The sequence below is a fragment of the Acomys russatus genome, chromosome 1 (genome assembly GCF_903995435.1).
Source record: "Acomys russatus chromosome 1, mAcoRus1.1, whole genome shotgun sequence".
Taxonomy (NCBI): Eukaryota; Metazoa; Chordata; class Mammalia; order Rodentia; family Muridae; genus Acomys; species Acomys russatus.
The window spans coordinates 71,820,070-71,841,506 of record NC_067137.1 but is presented as its reverse complement, the minus strand read 5'-3'; the positions used below and the strand labels follow the sequence as shown (position 1 = coordinate 71,841,506).

General features: G+C 35.7%; 1 pseudogene; it reads right to left on the bottom strand.

The window, feature by feature from the left end:
* Positions 1–2,713: 2,713 nt before the first annotated feature.
* LOC127189039 (PRELI domain containing protein 3B-like) lies at positions 2,714–10,652 on the bottom strand (annotated as a pseudogene).
* Positions 10,653–21,437: the final 10,785 nt, after the last annotated feature.

The window sequence follows — 21,437 nt, the reverse complement described above, 5'->3', positions numbered from 1 at the left end:
AAACATGGAAAATCATTGTAGATGCAGAAGTTTGTAACACCAATGTCCACTGACACAAAACTCCAGAAATACATCTAATCTTAAATACAGAAAGATGAGGGTCTGAGAGCTTGGCTCTTAATGTAGCAATGTTGAGATGGGAGAATAAAAGACCCAGCTCTGCATAGGTCTAGAGAGCAGTGGACAAACCCTGAATAATCACAGTTTTTATGTTTGTAACGCTACCAAACATAAGAAACATCTGTACATTGTTCAATAAAAAGTGGAATGCAATCTTAAGAGAAAGATTAAACAAATCAGGATATTAAAGCAAAGATCACATATCTCAGAATTCTCTTACCTTCTGCATAACCTCCTACAAGGACACTGATTTTTGACAAAGAAGCCAAAACCACACAATGGAAAAAAAATAGCATCCACAACAAACACTATATTAGTCTATTTCTTATCAGAGTCTATCAGTTTGTTATTTTCTATTGACATTATTGGGTAGTTTATATTATCCCTCAATCATAAATCACATTGTTTATATGCTATTAGGAAAATACATGCACATTTATAGTCTAGTGTTGGAGGTTGGCCTGATGTTTTTTGATGTTAATTACTGCTTTCTGTGTCTTTGCCCCACCTTGTACCTTGCCAAAGATCCTAAAATTTTTGACCAATAAAAGACCATCACATCTGGGCAGGGAAAATGGGATAGGCATGGCTAAGGTTCCCATATTTTGGAGGCAGAGAGAATCTTGGGAGGAGAGGAGAGGAAAAGAATAAGGCTGCACCATAGGTTAGGTGGAGGAGAAGCACATGGCTAGCATGGATGGAGACTTGGCCCAATGATGATAATTAGCAAGTATTTAGGACTATGGATGGGAAGTAGCTTGATAGAAATTATTAGAAGCAGCTGGCATGGGATGGGGCAAGTATCTCAGGTGTCTCATGCTTCCCACTATGGAAAGTAGTTTAGGGGAATAATATCTACTCTACCCCAGGTTAATTAAGGCTATTTTAAAATAAAATATAAAATATAACATCTGTGTCTTGATTGATTGCTAAAAGGTTAGGAAATATTGCCGTAATAATAATTCTAAGCCTAATAATAAGCAGTATTAACCACAACAGTCTAGTTCAATGTTTTTACTTGAATTTTCTGTGTCTGAACTTTCTCCCATCTGGCTCTAGCAACTGTTAATTGAAACTTATATTATTTAAAATTGTTTTGAATTTATATGTGGTGTGTGTATGTGTGTGTGTGTGTGTGTGTGTGTGTGTATGAAGTTATTTTTATACAACTATGTTTGTTTTTCTTGACTTTTTTCTTAACCCGGCTATCACACAAATTATTGAGACTCTTTAAAATACAAGGTTTCACAATACAATCTGAGCAGTTTGAGTCTGTTCATAACCATCTATGGTATTTTGTCTCACTCCCACCTAAATCCCAGTGAAACTTGCACTTTCTAGCTTTCTTTAGAACACCTAAATCTACATTGTAATTTTATTAACTTTTTTCGCATTCTTGCTTTCCCTTTTCATTTAATCATTTTGATTTTGAACGTCTCGTTGTGTTTTTATTTCATTCCAATTTTAAATTGAGTGCTACTATAGATGAAGATACCATAAAGAAATGTCTTTTTTCCATAGGTTTCATATTAACTCTCTCTATTACATTATTTAGTTACTCTCTTAATATACCCACAGGCTTGTCTTCTGGTTTGTTTTAATCTTCCTTTTCATTAAAATACTCTGCTCAGATATTCTGTTTGATTTGAAATGTGAGGAAGCTTTAGTGACTTTTTCTTCCTGAGATATATGTTTCTCCAACTACAATTCACCACTACAGGATTGAGTTCTATCTATACTTCCTAAAACTCATGGGAATGGAGACCAGGCTGTGGTGACCTGTTCTCGCAGGGCCTTTCATGCCTACGTGGTTTATACAAATACTAAATAAACTGGGAGATTCTCTAGATGGGGCTTTTATCCTCAACTCAATAAGGCAGCTTGCATAGTTCATGTCACACAGAGGAAATTGAAAGGAAACATTTTTTTCAATAAAGGGAGTACCTTTTCTAAATCACAAAATTTGGCAAATCAATACAGTACCATTAATATAATAAAATACTATTTTTGCTAAAGTCATATATTACCTTAGTGCTAATTTTCACTCCAAAAAATATCATTTAAATACCAAATCCAAACACTGGTTTCCAGCAGGACAGGTTAGTTTATTCAATTAATGTCACTTGAAATTATACAATTTCTCTTTGTAAAGTGAGTCCCTGGGGCAGGCAGTTTCTGGTTCACAGCAGTGGCAACTGTGTGGACACAGGGCTGGGGTCAGGGGGCAGCTGGAATGTTCTGTTTGGTCCACAGCCAGATAATGTGTTCCAGTATCTGGAGCTAAAGGATTCTATCTAAGAAGACTCCAGATCAACATCAACTTATTCTAGGTACTTAAAAAATAACAACACACACATGTTAATTGTTTGAATGAACACAAGACTTTCCCATCAGTCTTCCCAACCCGTTCAACCTCAGATGATCCCTTTGATTTACAAGCTCTAATCTTTTGTTTTGCTCAAAGTCACAGTTTTCCCCAGCCCATTAAAGAAAAAAATATCTACCTAGAATAGTAGTATCTTTTAAATAACAAATAAATATGATGTCAGCTTGAGAAGTCCTGGGGCCCTGCTGCTACCCCCAATTTCCATTGTCATTTCTCCACCAACGCTGCTGCCGCTACCATTGGTGTCCGAATGCTTCCTCTTGCTGATGTTGTTGATTCTTCAGTCTCGGCGTTCAGATTGTGTATCACCTATTCCATTGCTTCTTGGCCTTTGTTAGCATTGGAAGCTATGGTGCTTGCTATGAGTCCTTCATGGTAGCTGCTGGACATGACCCCTTCACAATGATGATAATGGTTTCCTGGGTCAGGATAGTTTTCTCTGGGTCTTTGGGGTGTGGCTTGTGGGTGAGCCTCTTGTCTGTTGAGACCATATTTGTAAATGAGATATTGGTGGAGTTGAGCTCTATCGTCCTCTTCACCATGTCAACTACAGAAATCTCTTGCATGTATGCCTTCATTCTAGCTGCACCAATAACAGACTGCACAATGGAAGGCAGGCTCCACTCTCTACTGAGCAGTCTGTGACTCTGCAGCTTTGACATGTCTGTCCAGCATGTCAACACCAACCACGCTAATGTTCATGGGGTTTGGGTATTTGCATTTCTGAATTGCAGCCATTGTAACTGTTTCCCATGGGTGCTCAAAGACATGCTCTTCATAGTGCCAGTCACCTGCCAGGTGTCCAGCAGCATCTGGGGAATGAAAGAGAAAAAAAATTGACAAAACAAGAAAATCCCACAAGCTTTCATTTGGGGATAGTAATCAGATAAATTCTCATAATTTTTGTCAGAAGTTTGACTTGTGAAAAGTAAAGGTTCAATTAGGATCTTTGACATGGTGTAATGATCTGATCCATAACTTTTCATATTTCAAATATGTCTCCTCCAGTATTTGAGTGTTTCAGGGCATTAAGAAGAGGCACGTTTGGACTAGAAATATTACTCTGTGGATAAGGCTGTGTATTACTTGCAGAGGTCTGGCTTTTATTTCCCAGTACACACATGAGTAAGCCCACAATTACCATTAGTAAAGTCCAACTCGAGGAGATCAGTTTTCCTATTCTGACCACTTAGGCAACTGCACTCACATGTACATGCATTCACACAGACAAAATAAAATAAAACAAATCTTAGAAAAAAAATGTCACCTTTAAGTGGTGGTTAAGGCCAGAGCATTCTAGTTCCTTAATAAGACAAATCTCATAATGAATTAAGCATTATGGGGGACTTCTGTTACATGCTTTTGCTTCTGCTCTGCTTTGGGAGGGTATAACTTATGGACTTCACTGTGACCATGCTCGGCACAGGTGACCAGAGGTTGGTACCTTGAACATAAAGTCTGCAAATGGTCTTCAATAAAATTACTCAGCTGTGTAGAGAAGCACAAAATATGTCGATAGAACTAAGTGACTGAGAAAACAGATTTTACACAACTTATACTTAGAAATGTGGAAGGGCTTTTGTAACTGAGTGTTGGCCAGATCCTCAACACTTACTGAAGTGATATTTACTACAATCCTTCATCAATATGAAGAATATGTTTAATGGTAATCCTCATGAGGCTTAAAAGAAAATGGAGAGATATAGGAAAACAAGGAACCATTTTAGAGATCATGTTGACAGTGAATAAAAACCCTTAGTTAAAATATTGGCATGAGAAACCATTTTTGGAGGAGGGAGGATTTTGACAGGAATGAGAAACATCTTATGGGAAACTGAGAGTGCTCAGGGATCATCCAGGTTATATAGTGTAGCAAAATAGCAAAATGTGCCCTAAAGCATAGTTGATTCCATTAAGTTAAAGTCTTAGAACTTCACAGAAAACAGAATTTGACAGTGATGAGTGGGCTATTTGGTGAGAAAAAAATTTAAAAATATCAAGGTACTAAAAGCTTCTTTTAACTTCTTACAGAAAATATTTTGAAGAAAAATACAGTTCCCTACTCACTATTAACATTAATAAATTCACAGTTGTTATGTTTACAATGTTTCTGTTTATGGTTATGGTATGATTTTTGAATTATTGTTTTTGTTGTGTATTTTATGGTTCAGAAGCTGTTGGCTTCATTTCCATAACCTGCATATAGAAGACGGCTCTTGTACTATGTGTGTCTTCAAATTATTAATTTTGAAAATCTGAATCTTACTGTGGACCTATATGGACACTGAGCTGTCTATTGGCTACATCTGAGTAGGGGGCCTAGGTCCTCTCCATGTATGGCTCTTGTTTGGTGCATCAGTCTTCTCAGGCCCCCTGGGCCCAGATTTCTTGGATCTGTTGGTCTTCTTGTAGAGCTCCTGTCCCCTCCTGGTCCCTCTATTCTCCTGCTCTCCATAGGACTCTCTGCGCTCTGCCCAAACTTGGACTTGAGACTTAGGTCCTGCTTTGATCCCTGCTGGTTGGAGACCTTCAGAGGACAACTGTGATAGGCTCCTGTCCTGTTCCCTCTCTTCAACGGCTCTCCGTGTCTATTCTATTTGCCCTTCTTAATGAGAATTACTCATCCTCCCTAGAATCCTCCTTGTTACTTAACTTCTTTACTTCTGTGGATTGTAATATAGTTATCCTGTATTATATGGCTGGTGCATGTCCTGGGTTGGTCTTACTTCACTCAGGATGATTGTTTCTAGTTCCATCCATTTGCCTGCAAATTTTCTGATGTACTTGTTTATGGATTCTTTATCCATTCTTTTATTAAGCCACCTCTGGATTGTTTCCAGTTTTTGGCTATTTAGAATAATGCCACTATGAACATATTGGCAATTTTTGAGTTGTTTTTAAATGTTCTTGACATCTTCAAAGATAAATATAATGCATTTTCTTTCACATATTTATCAATATCCCCTTCCTTTCTATCCATCTCTTTTCTACATTGAAGTATTTTTGTTTAGTTTCATGATCCATTGAATGTAATCAGTGCTATGTGTGTGACAACTGAATTGCATCATACATGGTTTACAGCTTAAGACAGGGACTCCTTCCTCACAGATATGTCGCTAGTCAGTAGTTCAGAGAAGATAAATAGGGCATCCTGAACACTTTCCCCATATATGCCCCAGTATTGATCCTCCCATAATTCGGTACAGGCTGTCAGTTCATTATTGTAATGAGTATGTTCTTCTCAGAAGATGACATCTTATTGAATTCTTCCCCATCTCCCAGATTTTACATTCTTTCTGTTCACTCCTCCACAGTGTTCCCCTGAGTCTTAGAGAAGGTTGTATAAATGTCTTGTTTAAAACTTAGCACTTGATCATCACTTATATTTAACACATTTCATAGCCAGGATTTTATGTACTCATAGCCATCGACTGGAAAAGAAGGATTTTTTTTTTTTATTAAATCAAGAGTAGCATTTAATGATAACATTTGATGATAGGTATAAGCATAAATATTTTAAAAGAAGTTTGATATTATGACAACTTAGATAAAAAGTACTAAGGTTACATTACAGTAGTTATTTAAACTTGTACTTAAATAAAATATATTCCCAATTGTCACGCTTAAGTAGAATGTTTATATAATGTTGCTGTTAAGTAACCCTTTCTTCTGGATTGAAAGGAGTAGGATATTCCATTCTGGAGAAAGGACAGAATTTAAAAGGTGTTTGCAACTCACAAAAATATATGAGATTCAGGAAGCCATGAGATGTACAATTCAGGGGGCCTCTCCTGAAAGTTGCGAGACCCTCTTTGGTGTGGGTAACTGTCCACAGACTGTGCAGGAACTAGCCTTGTACAGTTCCTATCAGTTGTCACCTATGCTGACTGGGACTCACTGAGGGTACATTTCCAGGAGTATTCTATGTCTCTTTAAGCAATCCCTCAAGGCTCATTTTTTCACCAAGCTGGACTTTGTGTGGACTGCATCACTCCTGTAATGGGTGATGAGACACACAAAATATCTAAATCATTTATCACCATATTCCAATGAAACCTGAGAGTACACATACACGCTTCTAAAATGGGAGAAAAACCATTCATCCCTTGTGCCCTACAGGTGCACAGAACAACACCTCAATTTTCATTAAGAAAAAGAGTTTGACTCAGAAAGGAGACGTTTAACTACTTGTTTATATTCTGTGATAGCTAACTTGAAAGTATGTCGTAAAGACAATCTAATCACATCAATTTCCATTCCCTTTTCTCCATCTAAATTCTCACCAATACCCCTCCCCCCTTGATCATTTTTACAAGCCTCTAGTTATTTAAATGAAAAATATAAAAATGTAGAGAAGGTATATGTAAAAATCAAGTTGAGAATAAGGTAGAAATGTAATCACACTATGTGGGAACATTTAATGAGAAAGTACTGCTTGCTGATGTTAACCCAATTTATCCTTACGTTTATTAATAGGGATTTTACAATATAATTTTCTAAAAGATATATTTGGGATTTTTTTACTTAATAGAAAGGCAATGCGCACTTGAGTCAATCAATAGGATATAAAGTGAATTGTTTTTCTAGCTTTAACTTTTACATGGATTTTTCTTTTTGGTGATGGATAAGTTTGTAATATATGTTGTACAAAAAAATTATAAAGTCAATGTGAATCTGTGCCACTTTATAATGGCTTATTTTAACTGTATAGAAGTTCACTAGGGTGTATAATTTTGGGCTCTAATTAGCTTTAAGATGTGTTATTTTCTATTTGAAAATTATAATAAAGTACTGACAATGTTAAAAAATAATAGGCTTGTCATTCATAAAAATATGACTGGAAATTTTAGTACCAACCAAACTAGTATTTTATTATGAATAAATATTGTTTTTAAGAGAATCTTAGAAAATAAATAATAGAATGAGTGAAAATATTATCTGAAATATTTAGAGAACATATTTTATTCTCAATTTTCTATTAAGTAGATTGAGATTTCCCAAATTAAAATGTAGGAATTACTAAATGTTTGACTCCTAAAACTTTTTCAAAGAAATGTATGAATGATAAACTTTGATTTTTCCTGCATTTTGCCTATAGATGAATATCAATAAGTATTTTATCAACAATAAATTATCAGTATTTTGTGTATTGTTAATAATTTAACTATACTTGGATACTCATTATTTGTTAGTATTTAATACTAGTATTTATGAATACTAATACAGTTTATCATTGTTATTTCCCCATATATATTTAGGTCTTAAGACTTATGAAAAACATTCTCAATCATAAATGATAAAACTGATATATCATTGAACCTGCCTTATAAGAATTGCTGTGTTTAATTGAATGATATTTTATAGCAAAGTGAGATGCTAGTATTTTAAAATTGAAGTGGGCAAGATATTCACATTTACTGTTAATAATAGTTTTCACATGTTTTGATCTTGAAATGATTTAAAATGAGTGAACTCTTAATATATTCTAGAATTATTATTTAAATAATTAATATACAAACCATTTTTCTGAAATTTAAACATGTCCAGAAAGTAATACATTTTTAAGAATTTGTATGATGAGACTTATAAACATTTGAACTATTGATTATTTTTAACAATGATTGTTTAAAAATAGTAGTAGAATTTTAGATTTTATAAATATATTTCTATAGTTTTGTTTGTTTCCTATTTAGCTTTCTATGATCTTACATGTTTTGTAAATAAGAAAATAAATGTTTGATTTCCTGACCTACAGATTATCATCATGTTTTATTTCTATTATTTTGAAGTTTTTTTCTAAAGAGAAATTAACTTTTTACATTTAGCAAAAGATTTTCAGATGTTCTTCAGACTTTAAGTAGGGGGATTATATTTGGAATTTACCATATAGTATTTTAATTTACATTTTGCTTTACACTTCCTTTAAATGTAGGAAATGTGCTATATTTTCGAACTGACTGTATTGGAATTTTTTTGTTTGTTTGTTTGTTTGTTTGCTTGGTTGGTTTTTCAGATAGTTTTTCTCTGTGTAGAATTGTCTGTCCTAGACTCAGTTTGTAAACTAGGCTGACTTCAAACTCACAGCGATTCACCTGCCTTTGCCTCCTGAGTGGTGGGATTAAAGGTGTATGCCACCACACCTGGCGAGGTGCTTTTTCTTGTGGAAATTGAGGATCACAATTTCTTTGGCATTTAATTAATGTATACAGTGCATGGTCTGAAATAATTTTCATACCAAACTTTGAAAGGCACTGTCAATGTACATTCATATAATCAGCACTTCGGAGGATTATGGAGCAAGATCTATTTTCATTTCTTTGTAGAAAGAAAATCTTTGTCTTTTCATCACAGAAATACTCACAAGTAAGTGTCTGGATATTTTAAATTTTTCTGTCTAAATCTAATATAGCAAACTCACAGAATTAGCACTTGTAAAGTAAGTGTGTCACAGGCATCTGCATTCCTTTTTACTGGAGCACTGTCCATAGAGCCACAATAGGACTTACCATTCTACTCATTTTGCTACATGACTGGATAAAGAAAAGGTGGTACAAATATACCATAGACTCAGTCACAACGGGAAACTCTATTTTTCAAAAACATAAATGGAATGGAAAGGCATGGTTAAACACCAAAATTCGGGCACAGGAAAATAAATATTCCATAATTTCTCTTACTTGTGGAAATAGAAAACATGATCTTCCTAAAGCATAGCAGAGAAGAGTGGCTGCAAGTGGCTGGTTAGAGTATAGAGCAGAGTAAGTGTGAGAAGCAGAGGGTTAGTTAGTGGATGCAAGGATGAAGAGGAGAGCACTACTATTCCATAAAATGGTAAGATAAATGCAGCTTACAGCGATTTCATATACATTTCATATCACCCATTAGAGAAGAGTCTCAGTATCCTAAACAAGTGTTTAATATTTAATGTTTAAAATAATGGGAATACAAATTATCCTCTTCTGATTATTACACAATGAATATACATGTTGAAAATTCACACTGTAAATGTGTAAAGTTTACACTCACCAAAACTACCTTACACTAGAGTACTTTTTAAGAAGAAAAGTAGAATTTCTATTTCCAGAAGTGCTGTCAACTATCGTAATTATCCTAAGGCAAAATTCAATAAACCACCAGAAATCAAAAGCTCCCAAAGCAAACATAGTTTTCATTTGTAGCAGTGTACAGGATGAAATTAGATAAACAATAAAAGTACTCATTATTTCAGGAATATTTTACAATCTAACATAAATCATATCTGTCTGGCTTACGATACTTTTTCAGTGAAATCATTACTTTAATCCAACTTTTGCTAACCCTTTACAACATCTATATCATCTTTTTTTTTTTTACTATAGCAACATTCAGGAATAGCTTTGTGAGCATCTTGCCCTGGACAACTCATAGTTGGAATTGGCTTTTTCTAGAGATTGGAATGAGTCAAAGAGCAGTGAGTTTTGTGCCTGTCCGTGGGATTTTGTTGGATTTATTGGATAATGGGCATCGCTGTTCTGAGATGTTTCAGATTTAGCTTTAAACACGGTTAAGAATACCAATTACTTAATAATTTAGCTTTGAACTTAATTTTAACATTTACCATTTCAATGATCAGTAAATTTATCCTATATTGTAAAATATAGAAACATAGTAGGAGATGATCAGTCTATTACATTTTAAAAAGCATATATTTCAACAGAATTTGAAATTAAGAAAGGATACTATGCTTACTAGTACACAGATAAAATGAAAAAATTATTCCACAGTAAAAGGAACATTTGATGGCTACCTTGATTGTCAATTGAAGTGATTTAGAACCATCTAGGCTCAATAAATCTCTGAAAAAGTATGTGTAATATTTCCTTGATTTGCCTGATTGAGATGACAAGACACACTCTAGTTATGGGCTACATAATTCCACATGATCAGAATCCAGAATTGATCAAAACAAAATTCAAACTGAACAGCAAATTCAATGTGACCAGCTGCCTCAAGCTGCTGTTACCCTGTCTGCCCTGCCTCGATGACCTGTACATTTGACAGTCATCAAAGTAAACACTCCCTTCCCTTAGCTGCTTATGTCAGGTGTTTTATACCAGCAACACATAAGTAACTAATGCAGATGGAAAATGAGATGCATCTCACCCATGCGCATAAGACTTTCACAGATATTTGAAAGTCTGAGAACATGGTGAAGAGGAGACTTTGAACTGAGGCAGTGACAAATGCATATTCTGCAAGAAGGAATACAAAGGGACTTTTTGGTCTTTTGAACTATGCAAACCAGAAGAGAGACGAAACTGGCCAGCAATTTGTACTGGGACTTGAAAAAATGTTGAATCCTAAGAAGTGGTGAAGAATCTGAAATAATAACATATAAAGATGGTAGCTACTCCTCTCATACGGCAGTTTTCCTGCAAAGAGATTTGACAGAGTGAGAGCATCACGCAAAGCCTGACTGCCTCAAAAGGTCTCCTAGAACTACACTGACTCATTGCATCCTCAGGAACATTGTTGGGCACATATAGGCAAATCATTCTCATCTTGTCAAAAAACACATCAGTAATTTGGCCCTAACGTCTATTTCATTTGCTCTCATCTTTACCTGTATTTAGCTAAACTTTCCTATACCTAATATTTAAGCCATGCCTCAACCTATTTTAGACTGTTCCAGTTTCAAAAGACTTTACTGAAAAATGCTATTGCTTGTTAAATCAGATGCTCAGGCTTCAACTATTTACTTATTGGATCTTTTCGTGTTTATTTCACAATATCCAGCATCATTACAATTGAAAGTATCAACCATTGCTCACCAAAAATGTATATCTTGAATTTATTTCTACTTTAGAAATATTCATTAATCTTGTCAAAATGTTTTTATTAACATATACATGATTGATTCCAGAATTACTCTCTCTAAGCAAAACTTTCCTCAATTCAAGATCAATTTTCACAGAAACATTAGACATTTGTGTCTTGTTTTCTATTTAGTCCCTGAACAGAAATTAAAATCAAGCCCAAATGTCACTTGTTTTCATTATCTTTCTCAATATTACCATTGTAATCTTCGAACATTTTCAAATCTTGTTTATTTGAGGTTCTTTAATGCTTATACCTCCCTTCCTACCCACCAATCATAGATAGGAGAGAAAATAAGTTAGTGGGACAGTAGAAATAGACTTTCTTAGACCCAGTTCCTGGGAGCAAACCACAGCCATAGCAGGATTCCAGCAGACCAATTAAACAGCAAGCCAGCAATTCAGCAAAGGTGACTGCAACCACAATAGGTAGAACCTGGAGCAGCAGCTGAAACCCAGAACCTTGAAAAGTTCTCTGGAGCAGTTCTCTCTATGAGCATCTCTAAGTGGAGCAATGAATAGCCAAAGAGTAGGAAAAGATCCCAAGATGAAAAGTCCCAGCTTCATGTTGTTGTCTCTCTCTCTCTCTCTCTCTCTCTCTCTCTCTCTCTCTCTCTCTCTCTCTCTCTCTCTCTCTCTCTCTCTCTCTCACACACACACACACACACACACACACACGTAAATATATTGTCTATATTGGGATGTTTTTCAGCTGGCAAAGACCAAGCCCCCAAAAGGGCAGTTCCTCTTCTAGTGGATAAACATCACCTGTTCTCTCACAAGTCTGTTTCCCATCCCATTCTTGGGATCAAAACAAAAACATGTTTACATCCAACATCTTGTGGAATTAAGAATTGAGGCATTTTATTAACTATTTGTCATTATTCCATGTACTTCATCCAAGTTGTATCATGTCAACTTCTAAATATTATTTAAGTTCACCTGTAGCTTCCCACCTTCTCAGTCATTGGACTTTGTTTCTTATTTTCAGGTGAGTTATTAAAATAATGTCCTAACTGGTGATGTGCAGCCAACAATGGATTCTGACTTTGTTCATCTATAATTTTACTTAAGGAAGAAAAAACAAAACACTAACCTATGCCAATCACGTTTCATAGACTGTATTTGTCCACTTTGTCTGCTTTCCTCTTTTTTTTTTTTTTTTTTTTTTCACTATAAGAATCATCTTGCTGATTATAGGCTTATTTTTTTTTTAACCAGGAAATTACTAATATGTCACAAAATTCACAGTTTGTGGGACATTGCCTACATTTAGAGAAATTTAACTCTTTTTAAATTTTTTCTTCATTTGTTTATTCACTTTACATCCTGGTTGTAACCCAATATCTCCTCTTCTCTGAGGCACAATTTCCCCTCTTCTCCCTCTAACCCTTCCCCCCATTCCTATGAAATGGGGAGTGCTCCTTCTCATCTACTCCTGATAATCAATTAGCTTCAGGACTGAGGGTGTCTTATTCCCCTGTGGCCTGACATGGCAGCCCTACCAGAGGAAAGTGATCAAAAGGCTGGGAATAAAGTCCACATCAAAGACAGCCTCTGCTCCCCTTACTAGAGAACTCACATGAAGCTGAGCTGCTCTTCTGCTACATCTGTGTATGGGGCCTAGGTCCACTCCATGCATGGTCCTTGGTACATGCTTCTGTCTCAGAAAGCCCCTTTGGGCTGTTGTTTGTTGACTCTGCTGGGGTTTCTTGTGGAGTTCCTGTCTCCTCCAAGTCCTCTTCTTCTTCCTTTCACTTTTCCACAAGACTCCCTGCCTATACATTGCCCAATTTGGTTGTGAGTCTCAGCATCTGTTTCAAAGCACTGATGGATGGAGTCTCTCAGAAGACAGCTCTCCTATGCTCCTGGCTGCAAGCATAGCAGAGTATTGTTAATAGTATTGACTCTCTCTCATGGGGTGGGTCTTCGCTTGGGAATAATATTGGCTGGGCATTCCCTCAATCTTTGCTCTATCTGCTCTATCTTTAGCCCTGCATATCTTGTAGTCAGGGTAAATTTTGGGTCAAAGTTTCTATGGATGGGTTGGTGTTCCCATCCCTCTATTAGGACTTGTTTTATTTAAGGGAGGTCTTCTTCAGTGTCTATGGCCTCTGCAACTAGGAGTCTTTGCTAGAGTTCCCCTCATATCCTCCCTGAGTTAGGTCTCCAGCTTGTCTCAGAGTTGCCCACAACCACAGTTTCTCTTTTCTCTATAGACTTTCTGTCCTCCATAGTCCCTTCCCCCACCCCCACCCCCGCTCTTCACGTCAATCTTTATTATCATATCACTCTGCACTCCCTCTCTTTCCTTATTAACTCTTTTCCACCACTCACTACCTCTGTGAGATTTAAGTATATTCCTTAGCTCTTTTTATTACTTATCTTCTTTGGGTCTGTGCATTGTAGTTGGTTAATCCTGTACTTTATGGCTAAGATCCACTTAGAAGGTCTGAATAGCTGAATTGAAAACTTACTCATAATTGTAACAGTTTGCTACTAAATAGAACAAATGTGCAGCTTCAACTACAAGTTTCTCTATAAAATGTCCTATTTGGGACACTCTTCTCTCTAAAAATAGTTTCCTTTTGTCTAAGGTTTTCTGTTCTTCAACCCTCAATAGGAAATAATGTTTTAAATCATAGCTCCAGCTGATGTCTGGGGAGACAGAAGTGGAGCTAGGAAAAGAGACATAATAACATAGAGAGGGTTCCTTAAAGCTTTCAATGGGTGGGGAAATAGTCTTCCACAGACATGACCACACCAAGGAACATACATGTATATATAAATACATAAATATATAGTGTTCTAACAACAATTTTAAAGCAGAGGCCATGACTTTTTAAAAGAGAAGTTAAAGGATTATGGGAATATTCAGTTGGATGAAAGGAAACAGGCAATATATTATAATCTAAGAAAAATAAAAGTCAAACTTTTAAAAGATGTAGACAAGGTTTTTCTTCTTCTTTGCAATCTGCTGAGTGCACACTCTACTTCCAAAGTGTTGCCCTGAGTGCCCTGTTCCTCAGAGAGTAGGCTTTCTGTTTTTAAATAAAAAGGAAAAGAAGAAAAACAAGAATTAACTAGATTAGAGTAAGAGTCTGATTTCACTTAACTTGGCTGATTCACTAATTAATACTCATAGTTTAATCTCCCCTAAATCTTCTACCTCTGGCAAAGTATCACATTATTGACTACATTTTATGTATAATTTTATAGGGACATTAAGAACACATCACTATTCTAATGCCTTCTGTGGCTTCCTCTGAACAGCTCATCAAGATATGTCCTTTGGTGGAATGATTACTCTTAGTAAAACCCTTGGCCAAAGAAAATTTGGAACTGGATATCTTTTTAAAGGTAAATATTTTTTTTTCCTTTATGCATGATGGAACATGGAAGCTGAGACATTAAGCAAGTGTTCTACCTCCGAGATACATTCTCAGCCTAACCAAATGAATTGTACATCAATATGACAATATCTTGGCCCATACAGCATTGTAAAGACCTTTGTGTGCTTTCTGTCCAGTTGACTTCAGTATATCTCATGGATATCTCTACTTTATTCTTCTCACTAAATATTTTTAAGTACCTTGCTTTAAAATTGTTTTCTAGCAGGGTGTGGTGATCCATGACTTTATTCCCAGCACCTAAAGAAGCAGAGGTAGACAAATCACTGTGAGTCTGGGCTAGTCTGGTCCAAAAAGTGAGTTATGATAGCCAAGACTACACAGAGAAATCCTATTTAAAAAAGCAAAAGAATGTTTTTATATAGATATAATGCACATAATTCATATATAAGGTATAGATTACACATAATTTCATATATATATATATATATATATATATATATATATATATATATATATTGCTCACAAAAGTCACATCATTTTCAGCTTCACTGACATAGTTGAGTTGTTAGACCTGTAATTATCCAAACAACACCAAAAATACTCTCCTACATAATTGTAACCACCTTTATTTGTTTCCTAATATTGAATATATGCCTGCATGAACAGTGTGAGTATAGATATTCAATCTCCATTAGTTACATCCATCTTGCTCTTTACTGATATGATATTAATGTCTACAATACAAGAGAGGCTTGATTATTTTTTTAAACCCTTAGAGCTTGGTTTATTAATGTTGAACCATGTACTCCAGTGTTTCTAAGGTTGATATCTAGTTCAACACACTAGTTTAACACAATAAGTGAAATAAGTGATGCATCAAAAGGGAAAACTGTCTTTTCTTCGAGGTGAATATATTCTTTTGAATTTGGGTTTATACCTATGAGTTTTACCTTCAATCTTAAGCAATATTGTAGAAATTTAAATTATTTCTAAATTTAGTTAAGACTTGTTTTCCCTTTTATTGAAAATAGCTCTTTATTCTCTTATACTATATCCTGATTATTGTGTCCTCTCCTCGTCCCAATATGATCTATCCCCTTTCTATCTCTCATTAAAATATACACAGTTTTCTATGGAACAGCAATATAGTATAACATAATAGAATAAAACAAAAATTCATATATAGGGGTAAAATAAAAAGAAGGGGAAAAGCCCAAGAAATGTACAAGAAACAAAGTTTCAATCATTAGTATACTCAAAATCCCTTAAAAACATCAAACTGGAAGACATAATATATAAGAAATGGACATCTAGGGTTAAAAAGAGAAAAATATAAGTAACAAATAAAAGAAAAAAGAAAAAATGATAAGAAAAAAATAAATCCATAAAGGCGGAGCCTGGAAATGACATTAGGAGAACAGGAACCTCCAAAGATGCTGTTGAGTTAATTTTCTGTTGGCCATCTACTGCTTAGCACTCAGCTTACCCTTAAAAGTAATTTGTTTCCCCAGTGAGACTTCCTTGGAGAAAGTGAAAATATCATTTGCAAATGGTTAATGATTAAAGATTGCTTCTTGGTTTGAGATAGGGGAATGTGGGATCTTTCAGATCAAGAACCCCAATTGATGTAGACTAGTGCAGGCCATGTGCATGCTGCCTCAATCTCTGTGAGTCCATATAATATTTGATCATGTTAATTTAGAGGATCTTGTTTTCTTGATTTTCCTCATCTCCTCTGGCTCTCATACTCTTTCCAATTGAAATTCCTTCAACTTCCCTGAGACTGGAGAGGAGGGCATCTGTTCAGGCATCAGTATTCCAAGGTCATTCATTCTCTGCATATTGTCTGGCTATAGGTCTCTGTAGTTGTTCCCATCTGCTGCAAAAGAACACTTCTCACATATAAATCCATGCACTTATGGACATCTGTGTTTTGATAAAGAATCCATCAGACACACTAAAAAGAGAAAGCAACTTCAACAGTTCTTATCAAACTGGATAGCTGCATGTAGAAGAATGTAAATAGATCCATACCCATCATACACACAAAACTCAACTCCACATGGATCAAATATCTCAATTTAATAAAAAAAAATGTTGATCCTGATACAAGATAAAGTAGGGAATAGATTTGAACTCACTGGCACAGGAAAAGACTTCTTCAACAGAACACTGTTAGCACAGGTACTAAGATAAACAGTTAATAAATGGGACCACATAAAACTGATATGCTTTTGCATGGCAAAGGCTACTGTCATTTGGGCAAAGTAGCAGCCTACCAAATGGGTAAAGATTTCCAACAACTACACATCCATTACAGTGCTAATATCCAAAATATATAAAGTAGTCAAGACTAGATATGAAGAAAACAAATTATCCAATTTAAAATTGGATAGAGATATAAACAGAAAGTTAATATAGAAAATCTTGATGGCTAAGGAACACTCAAAGAGATGTTCAATACTTTTAGTCATCAGAGAATTGTAACTCAAAACTACATTGAAATTTCATCTTATACCAGTCAGAATGACTAAAATCAATAAAATAAGTGATAGCTCAAGCAGGAAAGGATGTAGAATAAGGGATTGTGAATGTGTACTACCACTATGAAATTTAGTGAGGCAGTTCCTCACAAACATGAGAATACTCTCTCTCAAGATCCAGCCTACTTATGGCCTTATACCCAAAGGTTGCTTCTTACCACAAAGATGCTCAACCTTGTTCTTTGCTGTTCTTTTCATACTAGCCAGAAACTGGAAACAACCTATGTGCCCTTCAAAAGATGAATAAAGACAATATGGTACATTTATACAATATACACAATGGAGTATCAGTCAGCTGCTAAAAAAAAACGGGCATCTTGAAATTTGCCGAAGGTGTTAATAAATATTAATAATTAAGATTCCTTCATATATTAATAAATATTAGTTACTCCTATATTAGCAATTTTTCTCAAATAACCACACAGAGCTGAACATAATATTGAATCTACTACCAGTTTATCTTCCATCCATTCAAAGTCCCCAATACTTGCAGTTATTATCTTCTCTGGAATCATTACTTTCTCCCTTTGGCCCCTAAAAAAGATGCTCTTTACTCTGCTTTCCTCTCCCTGATCAGCCAGTGTCAGCAATTTTATCACGCAATCAGGTATAATTTGGAGGCAAGAGTTATAAGATCATTTTGGACACCTGAGTCTGCTCTTAAAAGACAGGAGCAAAATAATTAACATTAGAATATGCTGCTCCAGACCAACTCCCATCAGTTCCCCTTTTCTTTCATTTTAAAAGAGCTATTTTTAAATCAACTATATACAGTAAAAACAATTTTGTAAAAATTATAAAAACTATTAAATAAGACATATATATGTATATATATATAATATCCAATTTATATGTATTTGGCAACCTTGAAGAAAATACCATGTATATTATTTTGGTGAGTCCAATGTCCTGCACCTAAATCATTCTCTATGCTACCCTATATCTATCAACCTGAAAACATCTTTATAGACCTTAAAACATCTTAACTCGTAAGCAATCAAGCTAAATATAAAACTATAACTATTCTTCAATTCTATCAGAGACTTGAGAAGGAATAAAATTATACCTGAGCATGGAGTGCAGGAAAGCAGTGTTCAGATAATAATAAAAGTGACAGAGACAGTTTGCTGCCTGGACAGTCACCCAAAATCTTTCTCTATCTTTGGAGCATCCTCTTCAGGCTTCTGGCCCAGTATATCTGACTGGCATATTTTTGAGTCAGGAACTATGAAGAATTTGCTTACCCTGTCTTGGCAAAGGTAGGTAGTCAACTCAGCCTGTGTCTAAGTCTTATCATTTTCAGACAACATTCTGTTTGCAGTTGAGTAGGAACATTTCTTTGCTCAGTGGCTTTGCCACATGTGAAGCCATCTCCTAATGGAGATACTTTTCTTAATTATTTAATTAATTTATTCAGATTACATCTCAATTGTTATCCCCTCATTTGTATCCTGGTCCTCCCTCTCTTCCTCCCTCTTTCACCCTATTTCCCTCACATAGGTCTGTGACAGAAGGGGATCTCCTCCCCCACCATATGGTCACAGCTTATCAAGTCTCATCTTGGTAGCCTGTTTATCCTTTCTCTGAGTGCCATCATGCCTCCCCACCAAGGAGAAGTGGTCAAATATAGGGCACCAGAGTTCATGTCAGAGTCAGTACCAGCTCTCCACACAACTCTAGAGAATGTCTTGTCCATTGACAAGATCTGAATAGAGGTTCAATGTTTACTGCATGTGTTGTCCTTGGTTGGTGCAGTAGTTTGAGCAGACACACTTGGATCTAGATCCACCCATCATGATATCCTTCTTGTGGGTTTCTAGGACACTCTGGATCCTTCTATTTTCCCATTCTCTCATATTTCTCTCATCTAGAGTGCCAATAGGAGGTTCCCACATCTATTCCAATCTCCTGGTAAGTGAAAATTTCCATGGTACATCTCTTTTATGCTAGTGTCCAACTATGTGTGTATATACCATATGAGTCTTTCTGAGTCTGGGTTAACTCAGTATGATCATTTCTACTTCCATCCATTTGCCCATAAATTTCAAGATTTCCTTGTTTTTAATAGCTGAATAGTATTCCATAGTGTAAATGTACCACAGGTTTTTTTTTTGTTTGTTTGTTTGTTTGTTTGTTTTGTTTTTTATCTATTCTTCAAGTGAGGGACATCTAGGTTGTTTTCAGGTTCTGGCTATTATGAATTAGGCTGCTATGAACATGGTTGAGCATATGTCCTTATTATGTGGTGGAGCATCTTCTGGCTATATTACAAGCAGAAGAATAGCTGGGTCTTGAGGAAGCCCAATTCCCAGTTTTCTGAGAAAGCACCAGATTGATTTCTAAAGTGGTTGTACTACTTTACACTCCCACACGGGAGTGGAGGAGTGTTCCCCTTTCTCCACATCCTTGCCAGCATGTTCTGTCACTTGAGTTTTTGATCTTAGCCATTCTGATGGGTATAAAATGGAATCTCAGAGTTGTTTTGATTTTCGTTTCTCTGATGACTAAAGATGTTGAGCATTTCTTTAAGTGTTTCTCAGCCATTTGATATTCCTCTGTTGGGAATTCTCTGTTTAATTCTGAGCCTTATTTCTTAATTGGGTTATTTGGTTTGGTGGTATTTAATTTCTTGAGATCTTTATATATTTTTTATTTTAGACCTTTTTCAGATGTAGGGTTGCATCACTGAGCAAGAACTGTATCAGACCTACAGAAAGGAGACAAGGGACTTTACTGGGAGCTACAGACAGCAAGAACTAATGGAGATTCTTAAATGCTCATTTTCTTCTTTGAGGTAGTCTGGGTGTACTGCCAAGAGCTGACTTGCCTGGTTGTCAAAATATCATTAAAGTAATAAAAACATCTTTAAATGCCATATTCTTTAGGTCTCAGACAGTTTTGAAAACCATACACCTATCTATTTATAATTGTATAGTGTTTAATCATCTATCTATCTATCTATCTATCTATCTATCTATCTATCTATCTACCTATCATCTACAGGAAATTGTAACAGGCAAACATTGTTTGTTTATAGTTATTTACTATATGTTAGACCTAGGATATATATTTCTGTCATAATAAAGACTAGTAAATGACAAGACTATGAGTTTGATTGAGCAACTATTAACTTGCATTATTTAATTATCCCAAACAGTTTGTAGTAGCAGCTTTAAAAAAACCTGTAAGCAAACCTTGTACTATAAATGAGTTGAACAGGTCCAATATATTTTATAGTAGAAACATCTAAATGTATGTGTATCAAAAATAACTAAAAATTTGTACCAATGTATAATACTCTATGGCAATGTATCAAAATAATCTTATTTCTTTTTCTTTTTTCTCTTTTTTTTTAATTAATTTATTCTTGTTACATCTCAATGTTTATCTCATCCCTTGTATCCTCCCATTCTTCCCTCCCCCCCCCCCCATTTTTCCCCTTATTCCCCTCCCCTATGACTGTTCCTGAGGGGGATTACCTCCCCCTGTATATGCTCATAGGGTATCAAGTCTCTTCTTGGCAACTGGGTGTCCTTCCTCTGAGTGCCACCAGGTCTCCCCCTCCAGGGGACATGGTCAAATGTGAGGCACCAGAGTACATGAGAAAGTCATATCCCACTCTCCAATCAACTGTGGAGAATGTTCTAACCATTGGCTAGATCTGGGTAGGGGCTTAAAGTCAACTGCCTGTATTGTCCTTGGCTGGTGCCTTAGTTTGAGTGGGACCCCTAGGCACAAATCTGCCTATCATAATGTTCTACTTGTAGGTTTCTAGGACCCTCTGGATCCTTTTATTTTGCTATTCTCCCATGCTTCTTTCATCTAGAATCCCAATAGGATATCCTCCCCTCTGTCCCAGTTTCTTGGGACTTGCCCCTTGGGCAAGTACGCAGATATAAGTGAGTATATACCATTTGAGTCTTTCTGCTTCTGGGTTAACTCACTCATTATGATCATTTCTAGCTCAATCCATTTATCCACAAATTTCGGGAATTCCTCGTTTTCAATAGCTGAGTAGTATTCCATAGTGTATATGTACCACAGTTTCTTTATCCACTCTTCTACTGAGGGACACTTAGGCTGTTTCCAGGTTCTGGCTATTATGAATAGGGGTGCTATGAACATGGTTGAGCAAATTTTCTTGTTGTGTGCTGGAGCATCTTCTGGGTATATTCCAAGG